Consider the following 8,226-nt stretch of genomic DNA (forward strand, 5'->3'; position numbering starts at 1 on the left):
GACAGGGATGGATGGTTCATAGTATTGCTCAGCATTACTCCGTATGAGTTCCTCCTATTCTCCATAATGGGAGTTAGCTATATGAACATTGTAGGTGTTGGAGATGAGAGGTGGAGGAGATTAAACTCACTCTGGGTCCAGTGGCACCAGCAGCTCCACCCTCTCCTGGAACACCCATGTCACCGGGCTTGCCCCCCTCACCAGGTGGGCCGGGAGGTCCGGGCAGACCCTGTATACAGGAAGCAAATCAATGAATCAATCAGTGAATCAATCAATCAACTAACCAAGTGGCTATTGTTATCTCTTGGGAAGTGTAGTTGAGTGTCAATGTGATTGGACACATGTAGTCCATATGTCAATGTGTTTGGACACATGTAGTCTATATGTCAATGTGATTGGACACATGTAGTCTATATGTCAATGTGATTGGACACATGTAGTCTATATGTCAATGTGATTGGACACATGTAGTCTATATGTCAATGTGATTGGACACATGTAGTCTATATGTCAATGTGATTGGACACATGTAGTCTATGTGTCAATGTGATTGGACACATGTAGTCTATGTGTCAATGTGATTGACACATGTAGTCTATGTGTCAATGTGATTGGACACATGTAGTCTATGTGATACTGTATATGATGGGAGCATGTGAACGCAGTGAGACAGACAGACAGACAGACAGACAGACAGACAGACAGACAGACAGACAACGACAGACAGACAGACAGACAGACAGACAGACAGACAGACAGACAGACAGAGTGACAGACGCAGACAGACAGACAGACAGACAGACAAACAGACAGACAGACAGACAGACAGACAGACAGACAGACAGACAGACAGACAGACAGACAGACAGACAGACAGACAGACAGACAGACAGACAGACAGACAGACAGACAGACAGACAGACAGACAGACGAACAGACAGACAGACAGACAGACGACAGACAGACAGTGAACGCAGAGTGACAGACAGACAGAGACAGACAGACACTAACCTGGAAGCCAGAAGGTCCAGGCTGTCCTTGCTCTCCTCTTTCTCCAGCAGGGCCCTGTGGTAAACGCAGGGTTAACACTGAGCATTATAGCTGTGGCTGGGCTGCCGTGAAAAACTCATTAAGAATTGTGCCTTTAAACTCAATTGACACATCTAACCAAGTCATTGTGAACAAGTTGGTCTTATCTTGTCGATTCATTCTTACAATAATCATACAATCTTACATCCACAACAAAACATAAATCAGAAAGGTTAGCGAGCTGTGAATTGACAACGACACCTGTTGAACACTGAGGATTATATCCAGCCTGGGAGGCTTGAGTTATCAGGTCGTTTTGACAGGTAGAGATGTGATTGGACAGGTAGAGATACTCACAGCAGCAGAGTGTGATTGGACAGGTAAAGATACAGGTCACAGCAGCAGAGTGTGTGATTGGACAGGTAAAGATACTCACAGCAGCAGAGTGTGATTGGACAGGTAAAGATACTCACAGCAGCAGAGTGTGATTGGACAGGTAAAGATACTCACAGCAGGGCCAGGTGGATTGGACCAGCAGCTCCAGTCTCACCATCCTTTCCAGGAAGACCCTATAGGGAGAGAGAGAGGGATGTGAGAGAAGGAGAGAAAGGGAGAGAGAGATAAGCCTTGACTATGTACAGACTCAGTGAGCATAGCCTTGCTATTGAGAAAGGCCGCCATAGGCAGACATGGCTCTCAAGAGAAGACAGGCTATGTGCTCACTGCCCACAAAATGAGGTGGAAACTGAGCTGCACTTCCTTACCTCCTGCCCAATGTATGACCATATTAGAGAGACATGTTTCCCTCAGATTACACAGATCCACAAAGAATTCGAAAACAAATCCAATTTTGAAAAACTCCCATATCTACTGGGTGAAATTCCACAGTGTGCCATCACAACAGCAAGATTTGTGACCTGTTGCCACGAGAAAAGGGCAACCAGTGAAGAACAAACACCATTGTAAATACAACCCATATTTATGCTTATTTATTTTATCTTGTGTCCTTTAGCCATTTGTACATTGTTAGAACACTGTATATATATATAATATGACATTTGTAATGTCTTTACTGTTTTGAAACTTCTGTATGTGTAATGTTTACTGTTAATTTTTGTTGTTTTTCACTTTATATATTCACTTTGTATGTTGTCTACCTCACTTGCTTTGGCAATGTTAACACATGTTTCCCATGCCAATAAAGCCCTTGAATTGAATTGAATTGAATTGATATCACCAGTGTGGAGGCCATACATGGGGCCATGGGAGCCAGTTGACTGATATATGTAATTATAACTATCACTACTGGTTGGGGATAAACTGAGTACGTGGAATGGTTTCCTAACAATACCAGTGTTTTCTACCTATTTTACATTATATATAATATCATCAAAAATAGGGTTAGCAGGCTATTTATGATTTGCTGCAGTATTTGGTTGAATCGGAATTTATTCCTGAAAGCATTTCACATTTCTAATCCGTTCTAAGAGGGCATAAGGTATGTTTACTCTGCCACATTTCTACCCATAATGCAGTCTGTGTCTGTCTGGGTGATCAACAGAGAAATGACTTACCCTCAGACCTGGGGCACCAAGAAGCCCCTTTTCGCCTCCCCCTTCCCAGGCTCACCCTAGTCACAGGAAAACACACCCACCAGTCAGTCACAGAGGATATCCAGCTGTATCCCCAGTAGACAAACACTGTCCATGGCAGCTAGTGTCCAAGCTCTGAGTAAAGCCCTACTCAGAGAGATATATCATCTCCATATTTTAAAATACATCAATCAATCAATCAATCATCCAATCAAACACCCAATAAACAAATAAAATCAACAATCAATCAACCAATCAAACACCCAAATAAATAAATCAATCAATCAACCAATTAAACACCCAATAAATAAATAAATAAATCAACCAATCAATCAACCAATCAAAAAACAAATAAATAAATCACTCAATCATCCAATCAAACACCCAATAAACAAATAAATCAATCAATCAACCAATCAAACACCCAATAAATCAATCAATCAACCAATCAAACACCCAATAAATAAATAAATCACTTAATCATCCAATCAAACACCCAATAAAATCAATCAATCACTCAATCAATCAAACACATAATTAATCAATCAACCAATCAAACTACCAATAAATAAATCAATCAATCAATCTAACAGTGACACTCACATTGGCTCCCTTGGGTCCGGGGAATCCCATCACGCCAGGCTGACCGCGGGCTCCCATAGGGCCAGGGGGCCCGGGGCGACCATCCTCACCAGCAGCACCCTACATGGTGAACCCAGGAGGGTCAGTCCATCAATTCATCTTGCAATCACATTTATTTGTGAAGCCCATCTTTCATCAGCAGATGAGACATACTAATAACGTAAAGTCATATCTGACTGGGAAGTCTGGATGGATATTTGATAGAGTTGCATATGAATTCAATGTGAAAGTAAATCGTCAAGTCATGCACCTGAGGGATTTTCTACACGGTCGAGTCAATGATGTATATAAGCCCAGTCAGTCATCTGAGTGTCTATATAAATCACTGGTCAGAGTCCTGTGAACGTACTGATTCATCTAGTGTCTATATAAATCATTGCTCAAGGGTCCTGTGAAAATAATGACTCATCTAGTGTCTATATAAATCATTGGTCAGAGTCCTGTGAAAATACTGATTCATCTAGTGTCTATATAAATCACTGGTCAGAGTCCTGTGAACGTACTGATTCATCTAGTGTCTATATAAATCATTGGTCAGAGTCCTGTGAAAATACTGATTCATCTAGTGTCTATATAAATCACTGGTCAGAGTCCTGTGAACGTACTGATTCATCTAGTGTCTATATAAATCACTGGTCAGAGTCCTGGAACGTACTGATTCATCTAGTGTCTATATAAATCACTGGTCAGAGTCCTGTGAACGTACTGATTCATCTAGTGTCTATATAAATCACTGGTCAGAGTCCTGTGAACGTACTGATTCATCTAGTGTCTATATAAATCACTGGTCAGAGTCCTGTGAACGTACTGATTCATCTAGTGTCTATATAAATCACTGGTCAGAGTCCTGTGAACGTACTGATTCATCTAGTGTCTATATAAATCACTGGTCAGAGTCCTGGGAACGTACTGATTCATCTAGTGTCTATATAAATCACTGGTCAGAGTCCTGGGAACGTACTGATTCATCTAGTGTCTATATAAATCACTGGTCAGAGTCCTGTGAACGCACTGATTCATCTAGTGTCTATATAAATCACTGGTCAGAGTCCTGGGAACGTGCTGATTCATCTAGTGTCTATATAAATCACTGGTCAGAGTCCTGGAACGTACTGATTCATCTAGTGTCTATATAAATCACTGGTCAGAGTCCTGGGAACGTACTGATTCATCTAGTGTCTATATAAATCACTGGTCAGAGTCCTGGGAACATACTGATTCATCTAGTGTCTATATAAATCACTGGTCAGAGTCCTGGGAACATACTGATTCATCTAGTGTCTATATAAATCACTGGTCAGAGTCCTGGGAACATACTGATTCATCTAGTGTCTATATAAATCACTGGTCAGAGTCCTGGGAACGTTACTGATTCATCTAGTGATCAAGTTCATGTTTAAAATAAAAATGTAAAATAAACATATTTTTTTTACAGTCATTGATCAAAACAAACAACAAGCACAGTGTACTTACACCAGGTCCAACTTTGCCTTGAGGACCAGTATCTCCAGGACGACCAGTAAGACCCTACAGGACAAGCAGAGAACACATTTGGATCAAACTTCCTAAAAAGCCTTGAGAAATTCAACTCGGACTCATCAAAACTCTAACGTGTGTGAGTCAAATCTCCAGTGATCATGTCTTGGTAGAGCAGCCATTGCACCTATATGAGCCTATATGTTTAATGATGTCAGAGATTTGAGACCAAACTACAGTAACATATAATCACAAAAGACCTGGGGTAGCATAGGTACAACGTGATGATGTCAAAAACTACAGAGATAATGTATTGAGTTATTCAGTCATAGTTTGGAGAACTATTCTATCTGACCAGAGCATTGATACATACTGCTGTTACAGACGGCAGAACGATATTAGAGTGGAACTTACTCTTGCGCCAGGAAGACCGGGCTCGCCAGGGCGACCAGGGTCACCGCCGGCTCCCTTAGGGCCGGACACGCCGCCGACTCCACGCTCGCCAGGGGCTCCTGGATTAAGAGGACAAATGTGCTACTCAATGGAGAATCTCAATCAATCAATCAATTAAGACCAACGCCAGTTGTTCCCTGTATAAGGAGGTCAAATGATACAGTTACTCAGTGGAGATCAATCAATCAATCAATTAATCAATCGATTAATCACTAAATTAACCAATCAAGACACATCTATCTCCACAGACACTTTATATGAGGCTACAGTGGACCCTGCATTAGGAGGCCAAATGAACTGAAAGACGCTCTGAAGGAAGTGTCTGACACTGTGACTGAAATGTAAGCCTGTGTGTTTGTCCCTTAATAAACCTCAACAGACCATTACAGATATCTGTTCCTTTATCTTTTTTTTTCTGGGACAGTCATCTTGTGAAGAAGTGTCATGGAGGTTTAGATTATTTTAAGAAGGACAATGAGTCAGTCACTCCGGGCGAATCCTCGCTTCCATTTAAGTCAAATTGACATTAATTTGACTTGAGTGGCAGTTAGAATTCACCTCTATGTGGATAATAACATCCTCTCCGTCTAGTCACTTCACACCGAGGCTACGCTAGGCAACCGGGCCTCTGAGGACGTGGAAATGACATGTCAAAATGACGGGAGTCAATTGTCTTTGACATGATGAACTGAAAAATATCCCTTCTGACTCATTCACCATATTTAATGAATAGGAATTTTTAAAAGTGAACAATATATTAATTTATGATGAAATGAAATGCTTTTAGTCTGAGACATTGGGTCTAAAGTTGGTGGTGTGGATGAGGTTTGGTGCTGACCTCTGGTGGTTAATAGCGGAATTACAGTTGACTCCACTGACACCAACAGAAGCTCCGTCTTTCTTTGTGACTCATCATTTTCTGTCATTCACAGCTGTGACTAAATATTGTCGCAGAATATTTAGTCAGATTGGGTTGCAATTGCCTGAGGATTCCAATATATCATGCGATTTGAGTCAGCGAGGAAGAATCGTCACTAATATTCAAACACGGGGATGTTTAACTGTGGATTCAATGCTCAGCTAACTGCGTGTATAACCCTGCAGTGCTGTGGATGAGTCTATCTGCCGTGATCGCCATGGTTTCAGATTTACAGCCATGTCACTGCTGACTCATGTATTATAGAATTCATCTCCCTAGTCCTGCCAGTGTTAGAGTAGCCTATTCAGTTGAGGGTGAACGTATCCTGTACCACAGCAGTTAGTTTCCCATCCCCTTAATAACAATAATCCCATCCTCTGGGACCACGTTGTCATGGTGAAGCTTACCTTGGGACCAGCCAGACCATCCTGACCTGGGAAACCACGGTTACCGGGGCGCCCTAAACAAACAAAAAACAACAACAACAGGGTTCAGGGTTAGGTCAGGAAGAAAAGAAGAGAAGAAAAATCGATTGAACATTTAACGCTGGGAGTGAGACCATCGTGTGATGAATATAACATGGAACGGACAGCCCGTTCTGTGGCCTTTTGGAGGTCTAGCAGCTGCTCATGTCATTTCCTCAGTTTTACGGCATGCAGAACACATAGCGCCTCGGCAAGTGGTTTTGGAATGATAGGTGGCCGTGTGTATTCTGACGGGGAGATAACATGGGTGATGACATGGGTGATCACATGGGTGATCACATGGGTGATAACATGAACGATAACATGGGTGATGACATGGGTGATCACATGGGTGATCACATGGGTGATAACATGGGTGATCACATGGGTGATGACATGGTGATCACATGGGTGATAACATGGATGATAACATGGGTGATCACATGGGTGATCACATAGGTGACATGGGTGATAACATGGGTGATAACATGGGTGGTCATGACATGGGTGATGACATGGGTGATCACATGGGTGATAACATGGATGCATGGGTGATAACATGGGTGGTCATATCATGGGTGATGACATGGGTGATCACATGGGTGATAACATGGGTGATGACATGGGTGATAACATGGGTGGTCACATGGGTGATAACATGGTGATAACATGGGTGATCACATAGGTGACATGGTGATAACATGGGTGATAACATGGGTGATAACATGGGTGATCACATGGGTGATGACATGGGTGATCATGGGTGATAACATGGATGATAACATGATCACATGGGTGATCACATAGGTGATAACATGGGTGATAACATGGGTGATAACATGGTGATAGGTGATCACATGGGTGATAACATGGGTGATCACATGGGTGATCACATGGTGATAACATGGATGATGATAACATGGGTGATCACATAGGTGATAACATGGGTGATGACATGGGTGATAACATAGGTGATCACTCATGGGTGGTACTCACTCTCTCTCCGGGAGGTCCAAGAGGTCCAGCAGCGCCGGGCTCTCCTCTGGGTCCCCTCTTCCCCTCCTCTCCTGCAGGGCCAAGTGCTCCTTGTGGACCGGCTGGTCCTAAACAAAAACAACTGGATGTCAGTAATCACAGTTAATGCTCCAGTTTCAACTGTTCTGCCTGCGGCTATGGAACCCTGACCTGTTCACCGGACGTGCTACCTTGTCCCAGACCTGCTGTTTTCAACTCTCTAGAGACAGCAGGAGCGGTAGAGATACTCTGAATGATCGGCTATGAAAAGCCAACTGACATTTACTCCTGAGGTGCTGACCTGTTGCACCCTCGACAACAACTGTGATTATTATTATTTGACCATGCTGGTCATCTATGAACATTTGAACATCTTGGCCATATTCTGTTATAATCTCCACCTAGCACAGCCAGAAGAGGACTGGCCACCCCTCATAGCCTGGTTCATCTCTAGGTTTCTTCTTAGCATCTGGCCTTTCTAGGAGTTTTTTCCTAGCCACCGTGCTTCTACACCTGCATTGCTTGCTGTTTGGGGTTTTAGGCTGGGTTTCTGTACAGCACTTGTAAGATGTAAGAAGGGCTTTATAAATAAATTTGATTGGATTTAATATCCATCATCTCTAAAAATCAATCAATT

At 42.5% G+C, this 8,226-nt stretch overlaps 1 pseudogene; it reads right to left on the reverse strand.

Annotated features, from left to right (window-relative positions):
• LOC121840614 overlaps positions 1–8,226 on the reverse strand; it is a 33,416-nt pseudogene that overhangs the window by 24,590 nt on the left and 600 nt on the right.

This window comes from Oncorhynchus tshawytscha, linkage group LG02 (assembly GCF_018296145.1).
Source record: "Oncorhynchus tshawytscha isolate Ot180627B linkage group LG02, Otsh_v2.0, whole genome shotgun sequence".
Taxonomy (NCBI): domain Eukaryota; kingdom Metazoa; phylum Chordata; class Actinopteri; order Salmoniformes; family Salmonidae; genus Oncorhynchus; species Oncorhynchus tshawytscha.